This window comes from Syngnathoides biaculeatus, chromosome 15 (genome assembly GCF_019802595.1).
Source record: "Syngnathoides biaculeatus isolate LvHL_M chromosome 15, ASM1980259v1, whole genome shotgun sequence".
Classification (NCBI taxonomy): domain Eukaryota; kingdom Metazoa; phylum Chordata; class Actinopteri; order Syngnathiformes; family Syngnathidae; genus Syngnathoides; species Syngnathoides biaculeatus.
The window spans coordinates 10,310,180-10,327,422 of record NC_084654.1 but is presented as its reverse complement, the minus strand read 5'-3'; the positions used below and the strand labels follow the sequence as shown (position 1 = coordinate 10,327,422).

The 17,243-nt window shown below is 39.8% G+C and overlaps 1 long non-coding RNA gene across 1 annotated transcript; it reads left to right on the top strand.

Annotated features, from left to right (window-relative positions):
* The first annotated feature begins 2,886 nt into the window (after positions 1–2,886).
* Positions 2,887–6,324, top strand: LOC133513387 (uncharacterized). The gene is made up of 2 exons (XR_009798481.1): positions 2,887–3,288; positions 5,033–6,324. It is a non-coding gene; the product is annotated as an uncharacterized LOC133513387 (long non-coding RNA).
* Positions 6,325–17,243: the final 10,919 nt, after the last annotated feature.

Sequence of the window (17,243 nt, the reverse complement as noted above, 5' to 3'; positions counted from 1 at the left end):
TGGCCAGTGATGGATTGTGTTGACAGTTACAAGCTGAGTAGCAAGTGGAGCAACACAAAGGTTAAGGTTGAAGCTGCCAGTGTGGTCTGCATGGTTAAGAATGCAAAGTCTCCATGGCAGGAAAATGCTGTTCATACTAGCCGCTAATTATGCAGGGTGACCACAAAAGCTTTAATCACTCGAAGGCATGTTTTGTTAGCACTCATTGTTACATAGATTCACCGTTTTGTCCTAAATTACACAAGGAAAACAGTCGTTTATTAAATTCACAAAAAATAGTGACAAAAACCAAACCAGTGTAATAAGTGTTTAGGGTCATATTAACATGTTAAAACAAAACCCTTTGATAACATTGATATAACTTGATGGCGAAGGAGTCTAATACAAGTGATATAAATCTTAGAATGACACTTTTTTCCCCTCAAGAATATACAACTTCCTTCTGCAAAGATGAGGACCTCGATCCCCGTAATACAAAATATGATATTCTTTCTCGGAAACGAACAGTGCACTTCTTAAAACTATAGGACTTATATGTCAACTGTAAAGTGATGACTTGGATAAAGTCTAACACCTAATTTCTTTTTTTGTCCATGTGGCCCTAATACTTTTTTATATATTGAAGAACACTTCAGGCCAGGCATTGATGGGTTGTAGCACACTTTGATTTTTATTTATCAGGTTGAATTCTAGGTGTCACTACATAGGAAGGTAAACTATTAAAAAAATAATAATAATTAACGCAATTCACTCTATACAGTACCTTTTCCATGAGGCCATTCTTTTGTGAGCTTTGTTAAATAAAACATTTGTTCCCACTACAAAGTCCTGCGGTGTGAACAACTTGACGATGAAGACATTTCTCTTGTCATTTTCCTCCAGTACTTCAGTGTAATTTCTTTTTTTTTTCCTCCCCTGCCCTCTATTTTTTCTCCCCAGTGCCTGCAGTATGTGGCAGACTGAATTGTGTGTTATTACCCAGCAGGAGACAATATCATTACCACATATTTGCTGTCAAGGGTCTGCAAAGAATGGTGCTGTCTTGGGCCTCAGTGATCTAACAACCTCACACAGGGCTCCAGAATTACCCACTCCTGGCTGGGGGAAGTCAAACACTACCAGTTAGAAAGAGGGGTGAACAAAACAGAGGTAGCCTCTTTCCTCTTCTTAGTCTGTCTCCCTCTCTCAACAAGGTAAAAGGAGACACACCTCCTCTCCGCAAAACTGAGGATGTTATTCTTTTGTGACTTGATAGAGCTGTGTGTTCGCTTCAAGTGCTGAACGATATAAGGCTGTGAGGTAGATGCAGGTGGACCGTGTACATGATTGTTTTTGGTGGGGTTTTGGGTGCTTAAAGAATGTTGTTCTGTTCACTGCGGTGTACCATTCATTTTGAACGGGCTGTTTCTAATTACCAGCCCTTGTATCAAGTTTTCTCCTGATGACTTGAGAAGTAATATGCCGTTACAAAACATTTCAAGGAGTTTCGGAATGAAACTTGTAGATTACGTCTGGAAAAAAAAACCTTCAGAATGGACAAACCATCACTTTCATGAAGACTACTATTCAGACTTTGTAACACTATCTTTCTCATGAGACAAATAGAATTGCTATCATTTGCGTTGACAGGGTACAACAAACAGACGAGCTGTTTATGAATACTGAGTGACACAGCCATCTATTTTCTTTCCGGAAAAACAGGCAATACACACTTTGCAATTGAACCACAAATGAGGAGTGAAAAACTGCCTCTCCATCGGCCAGACATAGAAATATATGATTGCGCTTGCATATCTCATCACACTTAAAAGATGCAGCCAACCAATGCACTCCGACATAAACAAAGGCTGAGCCATATATGAGCCTATCATTTAAGAATCCAAGCGAATCAAGCTGGAAAACAATCAGGAAGCAAGAGAACTTCATGAGAGGTTTGACTTCTGCTGTTTTAAAAGGTGTAGTAGACAGATCCCTATATAATGTAGGATGCAGCGCCACATCCTCGATACACCTCTTTGGTAAAACAAGAGCCCTTGATTTGTTACACTGGGGTCCAGCCCATCGGGAAAAACTAATTCATATTCATGAAAAAGGATACTAAAATAGAAGTAGAAGAAAAAGTAATATCTCAAGTATGCTGTGAACAAAAGTGTTGTTTTTTTTTTTTTTGGGGGGGGGGGGTTCAACTCAAAGATCTAAGACAAATCTCTCCAATTTTATTTAGAAATATGCCCTAATCTGATAGTGAAGATGATGATTGGATGATTATTTCATAGGTGTGTCTTAGACTGCCCAAAAGAAAAGGCCACTCGAAAATGTGCAGTTTCACCACACTGTACAATCATAAAGATGTCGCGAGTTTTGAGAAAACGTGTATTTGGAACACTAACTGCAGAAATGTCCACCAGAGCTATTACACAAGAAGTGAATTTACATTTTTCTATCATCAGAGTCATTTTTTATGAATTTGGAAGTGCATCCAACCTGACCTCACAACTGCAGACTGTGGGTAATCACACCAGGCCAAGACATCCCCATTCAGCAGCTTTACCTTAAAGATCATCTTATGCCCTGATCAGAGTAAAGGACAAATTTAGCCTGACTGGCTAGTCTGTTCTAACTATGCCTTATTGTTAGGTCTCTTATGACATCAAGACTTCCCTTAACTCATCTAATACTCAAAATGCTATTCTTTGTCATTTGAAACCCGATCATATTATGTTAAAGACGTGGTTTTACATCTCTTGTGGGTTTTTTTTGTTTTTTGTTTTTTTTTTTTGTGCCAGAGACAACAGAATGTGTTGATGTAACTCCTCACCAAAGGATCTGGCCTGAGAGTAATTTTAATCCACATAGAGCCAGACACTAGATGGCACAAGTGCATTTCAGAAGAGGTCAGTGCAGACTATGGGAGGAAGCGCAGAAGAAGACCAGTGAGAAAAAAGATGTGAAAGAACAGCATTGAAAAAAAAAAGGTGATGGAAAAGTCAAGAACATGAAAAAAATTGACAATCATGGAGGGTTTGGGAAGAAAACTTCATCATCGGCAAAGGTTAGATGAGTCAAAAGAAAAAAAAGACTATGACGCTTCAGCACTCGGTGAGGAAGAAGGGCACCACCACTAAGCAAGCCCCAAGTTCTACCAGGCCACGTGCTTCACAAACTTCAGTCTCGTTGATGACGAGAATGATACAAGTGAGTCAGAGCTCGATCTGGATTCATCTGATTTTTGGATATTGTCTGATTCTACCAGCAGTAGCAGAGAACCAAACCCTCCCCAACGAGGAAGTAAGTAAGTGTTGTCACGTTCACCAATGGGAAGAATAAGAAGAATGAATGAACATAAGAATGAATCTGTTTAGTGAACAGACTGAACCAAATCAGTTTTTGAAATGATTCATTCATTTTGCTTGGCCACCGCCCACCGACGTGAGGTGCAGAAACTGAATTGTTGAATGAGTTCTTCCACTTACTAATGATGATTTCTTGAATGACCAATGAGCAGCGAGCATGGAGTCAGGGGTAGGACTGAGTTGCGACTCACCGGCGATGTCACTCATGTCTACAAATGACCGATGAGCAGGCAGCGCTGTGCAGGCACAGGAGGGTCTCAAGTAAACTGAGTGATTCACTCTCTGAACTGGTGAACTAGGGTTACTGATCAGTGATTCGTTTGTTTGCGTTACGCTATGATGCAATGTACTAGTACGATGAGTGATTTGTTTGCCAGAGGAACGATGTACTACACATTGAGCATACTCATTGTTGAATTTAAGAGCAAGTCCTGACATCCTCACCGGGATAGCGTTGACTATAGCAGCCCTTCCTTCGAGCTAACGGCTAATTTTTAGCCATTCAACCACACGAAAACAAGCGAACACAGTTAAATGTAAATTAATAATAAATGTGTACACTGTATATACATATATATCATTCCCTTATTATTTAATAATAATAATAATAACACAAACTTATATGGTATCTCAACACTTCATATGTAGAGTTTTTCAAAACTTGGTCTAAAATGACAGAGACTAAGAGAGCTTCTCACTTTAAAAAAAAATGGCTGTGTTCAATGAAATGTCTCTCAATCAAAGGTCAGAAGACTGCTCTTCAATTGATCTGGATGAATGAGAATACTGTACTCACAGTCAAGCCTTATCTTTACTACGTATTGTCACACCAGATATTGACTGGATTTTTGAACCACCCACCCAAGCAGATTTGAGAGTAGCCTTTGATTGAGGGCACCCTCACACATACCCGTGCCATAATCATGCTGCCTAATCAGCATCTCGGTGTGCCATACTTGTGATATGGATGGATTATCTGACGAGTGCTCACGCACGATTTGTGTACAATATTTAAGAGAAATTGGAAAACACAATAATTGAATTCATATGTTTGTGTAGTATACATACACTCAAATATTTATACTGTACATTGTAATTATGTAAATTAACTAAAGTGTATGTGATATGTCCTTTGAATCCCTCCAAAAAACAAGGCATATCAGGTCATCCAAATAAACTAGCAGATGGACTTCCATTCTTCTGGTAAGGTAAGGTCATTACAATTTGAATTTAATTATGGTTCCAGCATCTCCAAATCTGCTCGTAATATCCCAGATCAAGCATCAGTAAGATGTGTTATCTCACATGATATTAAATTAGAACACCTTACAAACAGAGAGCACTCAAAGACACGACTAGATGGGACGATATGAACAGGTTTTAAAATCTTTGCCACTAAATTAACCTGATTCTAATAGAATGCAAAGTAGATAACATTGAACATTACTGTTTTCTTTCAAGGCGATATGCAAAATGGAAGCTGTACAGACTGATTTGTACTTCCTTCCAAGATGCCCTACCCCATGCACACATAATTTCATCATTTCAGATGAGGCGATACAGCATTAATAGTTCCTATCTTGTCACACCCTGTTGTTGTTGGAGAGGATATGATTAGCTGAACAATAGCATGAGTAATGCACTTCATGAAGCCTCTCCTGTTTTTTTTTTTTTTACAGTAAAGAAGGTGCAGAGGAGCAGAAATTGGGCCATGAGGCAGCCGTGACGCCAATCAAATGGTGCCACGGTGTAATCCAAATATGTCACAGAAGTCGTACAGAGGAAACCCAAATTTGACAATATGGCAGTGTTATGCCATTCACACAGGATTAGTCACGTCTTATTGTTTAGAGATTGTTTAGTAAGAGGAAGACATCCCTGGGCCAATAGTAGAAGCATGTTTCCAAAGCAGTGTTTGGACCAGTTAGACGCACCATTAAACCTCTTAAAATGAGCTCCTCCAGCCAGAGACTAAAAACAAATGCGGCTCTCAGACTATCAACAGGCACTATTTCTAGGAAACAATGCCCCATTTGGGACTTCCAGTTTCCTCATCAATGAACATCAACGATGATGAATGGGCTCTGGCCGACAGCTTTATTTTGAACTCTGACACTTCCAAAACCCTGTTCATTATCAGCCTTGTCCAGCTACTCTAGGCTGTCATATCGCCCCTCATTGCATCATAAGAGCATGGAGAGGCAAGGACTGGGCAACGGGAGCTACACAACTCATCAGATCCACTGCTGTACTTTGAAAACACTTTTAAAAGTCAAAGGTTTATTTGGCCATAATTTCAGATGACGTGATACGGCAACACATCTCCTTGACGTTTATGCCATCTGTCAGTCTCTACTCTCCTCAGCTGTTTGGATGGGACATTGAATGAGACCCAAGAGGATGTGATCCACAGCCATCTCCGTTCAGAATAAAAAAGAGCTAGAGCTGTTTGGAGTATAATACCTGCGCACAAAGAAAATGAAATACAGAGATGTTAGGGGCCAAAGTCAGACAAGGCCATTGACACAAATATTAAGCTAGACTCACACTCAATAAGTTTAAGCATTAATCAAAACGACAAGCTGGAACTTATCCCAGCTCACTTGGAAAGAGAGAGACGGGAGAAAACTGTGAAGAGGTTGCTAGTTATTGGCAGTTCACATATAGAAAACCATTCACACTCATGCATAATTAAATGAACCTAACATGCGGGGTGGCAGAATACACATCGAAAAACCCATCCAAGCACAGTGAGAAAATGCAAATTCCAAACAGGAGGGTCTGACCCGGGATTCAAAACCAAAACCTCTGAACTGGGAGGAAGAAATGAAAATCAATACCTCACCATGATGCCCACAATCAAAGCAATACCTGTTGTTTTTTTTTTTTTAACCGTCCTAAATTCGGCATTGAAGACGATGCCTCTTACCTGTCATGGTTCAGTTTTTGCCTAATAAACTTAACTTAAATATTCTTGAACATTCACAAAATAATTGTAATCGCAACAATATCACTCATTTATCATTCTAGTTTCACTCAATCTGGCTAATTAACTATTATAGCAACAAATCAACAAGGGTAAAAATAATACCTCTCACTCCCGTGCGTTCACACTTAGCAAAGTTTTCAAAGACTAACAGTGGCAACACCAAAAACTGATGGTGTTATTTGATAAAAAGGTGATTGCAAAGTATCTATTCTCCACAGAGAGAGCAATTTTGCATGTGTCTCTTTAGTGATTGGATATCACTACTTCATGGGGAGATTAAAGGCTGCTCCACTTATGGATATACAGTAGAAAGGGCTTCAGTCTGCCAGGGAGAGCCAATGTTGAGCATTTTAATCTAGAGTCTCCAAGATAAGATGCAATGGCAGATCAATATGTGCTCTATGGTGGCAGTTTCCTGAGAACTTGTCTTTCTGACTATGTAATGAGAAGCCTTTACCCCGAGTGCCCTGTGGCTCCGTTTCTCCTCACATCGACAATCTGTAGTGACTGTCTCTCGGTGACATCTCACACCGGGGCACGAGACACCACGCCGAACATGTGCTGAATATCTAAATAGGATCACCTGTGAAATTTGCTGTGATAAATCTCACACGTTTTGAATATTTGATATCGTAAATGTCCTCTGCTTCCTCAGGGTTACGAGGCAGGGATGATAAGTGATGCTCAGAGTGATTAGATAACAGAAAGCAAAATTCTTTTTTGATTGTGAGCAATGCATAGCAATGATATTTGGACTCTTGACACATCTGTCTGACTGAAGCAATGTGCACTGGAAACAGAATACTAATTCTATTTAATTTGCTCGCTTTTGCATTACTTTGGAGTTCCATCATTCCAGTATCATCAGATGTGCTGTCAGTGGCAAAGAGTTGAACAGTGATAAAAATGGAAGTTTTCAATATGTCTGAAGAGCTTCGTGCTGAAAAATCAGCCACCTTAAATACCCTTAATTTTCAGATAAACTCTTCCCAAAGCATGTCAATGTATACATACGCATAAACTTAATAATTGGGCTGCACAAGTGGGTTATGAAAGCGCCATCTTGAATGTGAGCCTGTCCTTCACATTTTAGTTTCCTGATGACGTGCCTGTAAAGAGACGCAGTTGAAGTAGCGGGTTGTTTTGATACTTGGCTTACCCTGTCATGTACTTTTAAAACAGAGAGCAAAAACCAAATGTCTGTATAAGCAAAAGCATAAACAGGAGAAAAATATCAAGTGCAGCATCCACTTGAACAAATAAAGGCCACTCCAAATACAGTGAATACCCTCCTATTTGTGGTTTCGCACCAGCTCCTAGTCACAGAACAACTAGACGGATGAGCTACAGTGAAGAAAACAAGAATTTGAACAAAAAAGAAAAATCCAGAAATCACAATGCATGATTTATTTGTGTGATACAGCTGCAAATAAGTATTTGAACATTTGAGAAAAACAATGTTAATATTTGGGACAGTAGCCTTTCTTTGAAATTACAGAGGTCAATGTTTTCACCAAGTTTGCACACACTGCAGGAGGGATTTTGGCCGAACTCCTCCAACAGATCTTCTCGAGATCAGACAAGTTTCTGGGCTGTCGGTGAGAAACACGGAGATTTTCTATTGGGTTTAGGTCTGGAGACTAGCTAGGCCACGCCAGAACCTTGATATGGTTCTTACGGAGCCACTCTTTGGTTTTCCTGGCTGTGTGCTTTGGGTCATTGTCATGTTGAAAGACCCAGCCACCACCCATCTTCAATGCTTCGACTGAGGGAAAGAGATTTTTCCCCAAAATCTCACAATTTATGACTGTGGTCATCCTCTCCTTAATACAGTGAAGTCATCCTGTCCCATGTGATGAAAAAAAAAAAAAACCCAAAGGATGATGCTACCACCCCCATGGTTCACAGTAGGGATGGTGTTGTTGGGAAGGAACTCATCATTCATCTTTCTCCAAACACGGTTAGTGGAAGTATGACCCAAAAGTTCAATTATGGTCTCATCTGACCACAAAACGTCCTCCCATGACTCCTCTGTATCGTCCAAATGGTCATTGGCAAACGTAAGACGGGCCTTGACATGTGGTTGTTTAAGCAGGGGCACCTTCCGTGCCATTCATGATTTCAAACCATGACGTTTTAGTGTATTACCAACAGTCACCTTGGAAACGGTGGTCCCATCTCTTTTCCGATCATTGACCAAGTGTTGTCGTGTAGTCCTGGGCTGATTCCTCACTTTTCTAAGGATCATTGAGACCCCATGAGGTGATATCTTGTACGAGGCTCCACTCCGATTGAGATTGCCCCGTCATATTTAGCTTCTTCCATTTTCTAATGATTGCTCCAACAGTGCACCTTTTCTCACCAAGCTGCTTGGCAATTTCTCCGTAGCCCTTTCCAGCTGTGTGGAGTTGTACAATTTTGTCTCTGGTGTCTTTGGATAGCTCTTTAGTCTTGGCAATGTTACAGGTTTGAGTCTTACTGACTGTATGGGGTGGACAGGTGTCTTTATGCAGCTAACGACCTCACACAGGTGCATCTGAGTCAGGATAATACATGAAGTGGAGGTGGACTTTTAAAGGCGGACTAACAGGTCTTTGAGGGTCAGAATTCTAGCTGATAGACAGGTGTTCAAATACTTATTTGCAGCTGTATCACAAATCGTTAAAAGATCATACATTCTGATTTCTGGATTTTTCTTTTTAGATTATCTCTCTCACAGTGGACATACACCTACGATGAAAATTTCAGACCCCTCCATGATTTCTAAGTGGGGGAACTTGCAATATAGCAGGGTGTTCAAATACTTATTTTCTTCACTGTCTGACTATGAATTAGCACTCACCGTCTGAATTCCAGTGTGATGATACTAAATGAAACTTGGCTGGACTCTTTCATCCCAGACGCCACCATTGAGGGAGCAGGTCACACACATCTGCACTGTGTTATGACAGGAGCAGGAAACTTCACACACACATTTTGGACCAGGTCCACACAAACATAGCAGATGCCACCACCAAAGCCTCATCTTGGTCGATCAGCTCACATCTCTCTGTACTTGATACCTGCTGCTTATAAACTTGGTATCTGTGGACACAGCCTGAAAACCAAGATAAAGGAGAGGATCATGGAAATCAGGAAATCAAAACACACTGAACACTCAATCCCTCTATTATTGATGGGGGGGGTTAATTGGATTTCTCAGGAAACTGCGCCAAGCCCAACTCCCCCAACAACTCACAAGAAACATATACACATCCACCGTAGTGACCCTCCTAACCTACTGTTAAATAACTTGGTTCAGGACAACTGGAAACTGTTTTTGGACACATATACAGTCCAGATGGTCCCTTATTTCCAATATCTGTTAAAACGAGGTTCTGTCACTACGTGTCCTGCAGTTAGCTGGCAATCAGTTCAGGGTGTACCTGCCTCCTGTCCAATGACACCTGGGATTTGCTCCAGCACTCCTGCAACCCTCGTAAGGATAAGCGGCTCAGATAATGGATGGATGGATGTGGATGTATAGTTTATTTTTCTCCAATACTGCAAATGCTGAGATGCATAATTGATTTTCTATGATCCTGTCGCAGTGACACTAAAGTCAGCAATGATCCAAACCTGCCTGAACAATAGCAGCCATTATTCTATAGGCCAAATCAAATGTGCTTGGTTTGCATGTGATAGGTCGCATGATCAATGTTAGCACTAGCCATACAATGAACTCAAATTTCCTGATCGCTTTTGGAGCAGCTGTAGCTGAATGCTTAATAACAGTACTGGCCACAAATGTGCACTTGAGCAAGTCACCTGAAACCCCAAATGACCCCCGGCCATTATAACTAGCTCACTGCTCCACTCTGTAATACCGTCATTTGCTGTAGGCAGAGAACAAATATGTACATGAGAATGTGAAATCATAACAATTAAAGATTGTCTTTCAAAAAAAAAAAATCTGTCATGTATACATGCACTTTAAAGTACAAGTGTAGTATCTTGCTTTGAGTACTGGTGGATGCTGCAAGTTGCGCGTGCACAGGCGCATCCACGTTTGCGACTGTTTGTATGTCTGTGCGTTTTGTGACAGCAGACCTCCCCGAGGAGCACTAGCAATCACTCCATTTGGCATCTGCTGCCGCACAGCTTATATTGTCATTCCCCAGTTTAAAGGAACCTTGAACAGCTTCAAAGATCTTTTCAAAGCCTTAATCCTAATAGGTCGCGGTTTGTTCTGTCACATCAAAAGAGGGGGGGAGAGGAGCTAGGACGAATAATGCATCCGGGCTGGCAGAGATTCTTAAGGGCAGAAGATTGGCAGTGGATTTGCAGGACTGAAATCGGAAATATCGGCCACAGAATGCCTGCTGTAATAGATATGAAATAGGTCTTCTCAACAGCTTGAAAGGCTGACATTTCCAGAAAGTTTGCCATGAGAAGGTCCTTTTATTCCCCACCATCTATCTGCCTTTGTGCTGCCACCTTGTCTATAGTGGAAGTTTGCAAGTGTCACTCTGACAGGTTACAGAAAAGGATGGGGCATTTTCGATTTTTTTTTTTTTTTTCCCTTCTCACCTCTTCCCTTTTTTTTTTTATTGAACGTTGCTGCTGGGAGACCAATTGAGTCAGAAGCTATTTAAGAAGACTGCCTTCCACCTGGCACTCAAGTTAAAAATACATATATTCAGCACTTGTTTTATGAGCCTATTCCAGCTTCAATGAAGTCGAAGCCTTTTTATACAAAGCTTTTTATCATTTACAGCCACTATTTATATTTTGAACACACTATTCAGAACCTACAAGTTGTTGTTGCTCAATTGTCCAAACATAATTATTACTCAATATCTTTATTGGAATACCAACAGCAAATACCAAAACAAATACAAATGAATGAATTTGGTGTAACCTTAAAATTCATAACCTGCTCTGCGATTGGTTGAGTTGGAAGCAAGTGTTCCCAAATGAAAATAAAGCACATTACCGTAATTTCCGGCCTGTAAACTGCGACTTTTTTCACACGCTTTCAACCCTGCAGCTTATGTGGTGCTGCGGCTAATTTGTGCATTTTTTCTAACGGTCGCAAGTGTGCACTCGAGCGGAAAAGGTAAGAGTGAGACCAGTGGAATATATGTGCCAAGGAAGTGACTTTTACAGGTATGTTGTTTTTTTACCGGCCCTGTAAGCACTGCGCTCGCGTTAGCACTATGCTAGCATATTGCTGCTGTGTTACTGCTGCGTCTCAGTGATTTGGTTATGTTTTTTTTTTTTTTTTTTACTGACTCTGTTGGTGCTATACTACCGTGTTGCTGCTGCAGCTGTTTTTTTTTTTTAAAACGGTATTTTTTTTTTTTTTAACTAACCCTGTTCATGCTATCGTGTTGTTGCTATTTTAAGAGAAGCTAAGGTATTAAAACTTACTCTTTCTGTGTACCATCTTTCTTTGTAAATATCTCGTGTGTTTCAATGTGGGCACTTGCGGCTTTTACACAGGTGCTGCTTATGTATGTACCAAATGGTATTTCCTTTACAAATGTACTGGCTGAGGTTTATAATCTGGTGCGCTCTGTAGGCCAGAAATTAGGTAATTTGTTCTAGGTTCAAAATGTCACCATTATAAAAGCTATCTTTTTTTTTTCAAAATTGTAAACTGTCATACATGTATGAAAAGGGTTTTGCCCTAACCCTAACCCTGAGCAAACATTGTAATAAAATTACACTAAAGTAAAACCACTCACCCGTTCACAAGACACAAAAAATGAGCACCAACAGTCATAGATTGTGTTTGCAGAACAATACTGTCACCTACTGCCATTTTTAGTTATTGCTGGATTAGCTGGGTATCGCTATAATGCAATTAATAAGAAACAAGTTATACATCTGTTTTCCAAAATGTCAGAACATTTTGAGTTGTCTGGTTGCTTTTTCAGTAAGTATGGTTTAAGTAACTGTATACCGCACTTGTTTTGCCATAATTGTATTGCTCATATATTACTGATCAGCCAGATCGTTTCTTGTGACAAAAATTCAAATTTCGGTTGTATGGTGTCCTCAGGTTATTGCTCTTTGCCATAATTTGGACCATTTTGTGTCATCTTCACACACACACACACACACACACACACACATAATCTTTAGAAAAATGAAAACATACTTGTGGAATTCATCCTTGAGATGCTCACTGAGGTGTCATTTGTGAGAATGACTCTATTTGAATTTTGAGGCATTCTTTGTCTTGTCTTTATACCTTTGAAAATTTCCCCGTACAGTAGACCGTTTGACCTCCCTTTAGACTCGAAACTGCAGAAACCTGTTTCTCTTGACCCAAATGAACCTCAATGCTAACCCTGTATCTGCCTTACTATTTACAGTTTTGCAAGGTCAGTCATTGCTGAGGAAAGCGGGCATTAAAAAAAAAAATCACAAAGATAGTGGTGCCTTTTGTGCTGTTTGTGTGTATCAAAAATCATCTTGGGAATTGAGGGGATACGAATTTATTTATTTTTTTTGGGGGGGAGGCCTCAGTGCAAAACGTCCCTGTGACTTAGCCGATAAAGTTGAAATCAAGTCTGCCAAAGCATATAGTAGGTATGAGACGTGCTAGACCATAAGTGTCACTTGTGTGTTTACTCCTCACCTCTCTGACACTTTATCAGCTCTGAAGGTGTCTCTCGTGCATTTCGCCCTATCGACCCAGCAGACAAAGAGATCTGCTCTGTGTTTTAACAGCACACAAGTGTCCAGCTAATTAGGTGCTCATGGGAAACTGAGCATTGATTTTCTGTCTCCCCCCCACCAACCCCCCATCGCCACCACCACCGCCACAAAGAATCAAGCCTGTTTTTCTTTTTCTAATGATGCACAGCGTGCCATTGATAATGACGATAAAAAGGCCAGAGGTGTAACATAAGTAAACCTGAATGCACTATACCCGTGGGAACCCATATGTAATCACGCTATTTAATTCTATTGGCTTGTCAGGAAATATATAGATTGTTGCTGTGGTGGAAGTGAACAAAGTTTGTTAGGGAAGAACCTGCATCGTGTTGACTGAGAAAATAACATCTTTCCGTTGAGGAAAAGGCATGAAATCCCTCTTGTGCTTGTTATTTCACAGTCTTGGGGATTTCGGTTGGGCCATAAATAACACGCAAGACAACAAATATAAACACATCAATGCACACATATATACACAGTTTATATGGTGGGAGAGTGAATCTTGCCGGAGAACTTATTAATGACCTCATATTTTCAGGATCCTCTGCTCGAATATAAATCCCGTTGAATAAATTTTGCAAGTAATGTGTGTATAGTATTAGCGTTGCATTTCAGCAGCGGCATTTTTCTAGTATATAAACTAGCCAAAGATGGCATCTACTCGCCATAAATTCCGTGTGAGCCGGGGAAACTCGGACTTGCTGGGCAGGCAGAGAATAAATAATGGTTTCAGTATCATGTTGGACAGTGTAGTGGCCACCTGCTGATCCAGGCACACAGGTAGAGCCAACAGGGTGAGGCACAGCCATTCAATCTGCTAGTAAACTAATCAGAGAAAGGGATGAACTCCAAGCTTATCGGAGGGGGTCACAGATGTAGGTGGAAGAGGCGGCAGTGGAAGAGCAGGGATGTTTTCATTTATTTATTTATTTTTCACACACTAAGGTGAGACAGGCCCTCGAATGGGAGTATATACAAATCTCAATGTACGAGGTTGCAAGAGCACCGACCCCGAGGAGGTGAAGGAAGCTCACGGTGTGCCGCCCACACACGGACTGACTGGATTTGTCAGATTCGGATGTTAACATCCTCATTTTAACTATGATATGATTTCTAGCTCCGGATCGGCTATCTGACAGGTGAAGTATTTGCAATGGAAAGCAGTGCATTTTAATCCAGAATAATATTATAATGGGGCGTGTCTGTGGTGAGCGCAAACGTTCAGCTAACAGAATTGTGTGACGCCATGAATCCATTCTGCAAGAAAATGCTGAAGTATTGCATTGTGTCTTTGTTTTGTGTCTTAAACGTTCACCAACCGCTGGTTCATTCATTAACAGAGAAACCTTTGAAATGCAAGGCCACCAAACGAGTGTGCGTTTTGTCTTTAAATTCAAGAATGTCTTGGTACAGATACACATACGCCAATGAATGGCAGCATTATTTCAGCTCCTTAACTGATCACCGCTGGAAACCAGTCAGTATCAGCTTTTAAAGGCACCACAGCCGTAATTCAGGAGGCGATTTCACATCTTAACGGAATCCAATTAAAAAGCATCGGCGTTTCAATTAAACTTCCCCCTGGCTTGTCGCATCACGAGTCAAATTGGAATCAGATTAGGGAGGGAACCTGAAGAACTATTTTTCAGTTTAATATGGATCACACATTCCAAATGGAAACCCCTGTCATGCATACTGCAGAATCAAAATCACCTTTCTTTGCCAAAACGACTCATTTAATTCTGCGGACCTGATTAATTTCACAGCAGATTACCTGGAAGATACAAAATGCTGTCGTCAAAGAGTTTTAATTAAGTATAGCATATTTTGTAGTGAGTACCTTATGTGAAACAGTTGCCTTATAATGATCTTGTTTTAATTACTTCAGAGTGCCCCCTCATTAACCTCTATGGAAATGTGCTTCAATTCACTGTGCAGAATTGCAATTGCTCCATCCATACACAACATAAAATACATTTAATGCTGTGCTTCGCCTGTGCAATTATGTTGTAAGGTGATGGAATTGTATTATATCTTACTGTTATTTAGACATTTGTTTAATTTCTGCCATAAAGTTCTGAATAAAACATTGAAGATACATGGATGGATGATGTGCTAAGAACCTTGCCATGCTCAGAACCTTTGAATGGCGAGGGCACTGTGATGTCCCCTGGTGGCTGCTGGGGCATATGATGGATAGTGTTTGTTTTTGTGTCTGCTTTTTTTGTGTGGAATCGAAGTAACGCATAATTATTTTTACAATATTTCACTTGTGTTGTATTTAATTTCAAACTTTTCATTATACATTTTCAAAATAAAGTACATTTGGGTTATCTGTACCATTATATAATTCGTTAGAAAAATAGCATGAACTATGAGTGTGTGTGTGTGTGTGTGTGTGTGTGTGTGTGTGTGTGTGTGTGTGTGTGTGTAAGCAGACCCTTGAAAACATAAATACCTCCAATGTATTACAAAAATCTTGATCAACTTCAATTTATAATGTGTTCAGTGTTGTGACATTTACACAACTGGATTTTCCATTCGACCCATTTTATGCATCTTTTTGAATTGAGTAAAATTGCTGGATTTTTTTTTTTCTTTTTTGTTCATTTTGGGTTTTTTTTTTACTGTGGATGGGGGGAAATGTGCCACTGACCACCGAATCGCTGCTTTAATGTGGTTTAACTGGATACATTAGCTTTTAATGGCACTTAATTGTGAAAAATGGAAATCCATAACCACAGAAGGAGAAAAGTCAAGTATTTCAAAGCTCTTTGTAGGAACAATTTAGAGGCGACAAGTGCTTTTCAAACCTTGGATTATAGACAGCCTGCCCGAAAGAAGAGCAGTCGACATTTGTGAGGTTGCAGTGCCACCCTTTGGTCACAAGGCCTTCAATACACTACCACCTCATAGAACCGGATGAGAACAATAAGCTTTATACTTTACTTTTAGTAAATATTTTTACAGAGAATTTTCTCCTCCTGGACTGAATCAGCGTAAGGCCTTGTCAAAGACTTTTTCAGAATTATATGTCCTTACATCTTTTGTAGATGGAGGACACGTGTGTACAGGGTTTTGTGTCTCACTGTTGTTGTTGAAAGATTATCGATTGGTTTACGTTATCTCAGATAATAAGCAATAAGATGCACTTGAATAACAGCGCAGGTTTGCCAAGACCGAGCAATGATTACGGTGGTGATTACTCCTTCCTCAGAATGGCCCACTTCAGATAATGAGTGTCATACCAAACTGCAGGCCAATGGCCGATTTCATTCTTTTTACTCCTCTGTCGTTCCCTCTTTCATTTCCTTTGATCAAGCTTGAAAAAGAGACACAATCACTTCAACAATATTGTCACTGATCAATATTTTCTAGTACTTACTTGAATTAATCACTTGTTTTTTTTTCATTACATATGAAAATAATAAATCACAGCTTCACAAGACTTTGACTCCAGTTTCACTTTTGCATTGACATAGAAAATTACAAATGTTTCATTGGATTGTAACCTCGTGTGCTCTGAAATTGCTTGCTCCACCTACCTTCTCCATTTCAAACGACTTGGGTGTCCTCTATCGGTGATTCCGAGTTATGTCAGTTATAGTTATAGTTACAGTTAAATGTTATGTGCTGGATTAGTACATTTCCCCGGCACAACACCATTGTAGAACAAATGTGTGGGTAACAAAGGACAGAAGAAAACTACTCACAAAGACTCAGAGTATACACTACAATCAATAACAGATAGCTGTTTTAAAACATACAGTGCTAAGATAATGACAATTTAAAAAGTCAATCAAAAATACAAGCAGTACTGTGTGAGGAATAAGGCAGAGATGAGGTTTCATAGAATACCAAGTACACTAAGATTATTTACTAATTACTAATTATTATTTACTACTCTATAAATGTTTATATCAATCAGCGCATTTTTACATTTTTATGCCCAACCAAATCAACTGAAAAAAAATTCCATGAACATTAACTTCATTCAATTTCATTTCGACCCTAAATCACTTTTTTTTATTGTTGCACAAAGATTTAGGGGTGCTGAGCTCTTAGGCAGGCAAATGCCACAATTTTGAATATTTCTTCGGAAACAACACATTTTGATACAACAGTACCACTACATACACATTAACAACATGGAATTTTAAAACCTGTTCTCGATTGTGAGTGGTAACCAATAA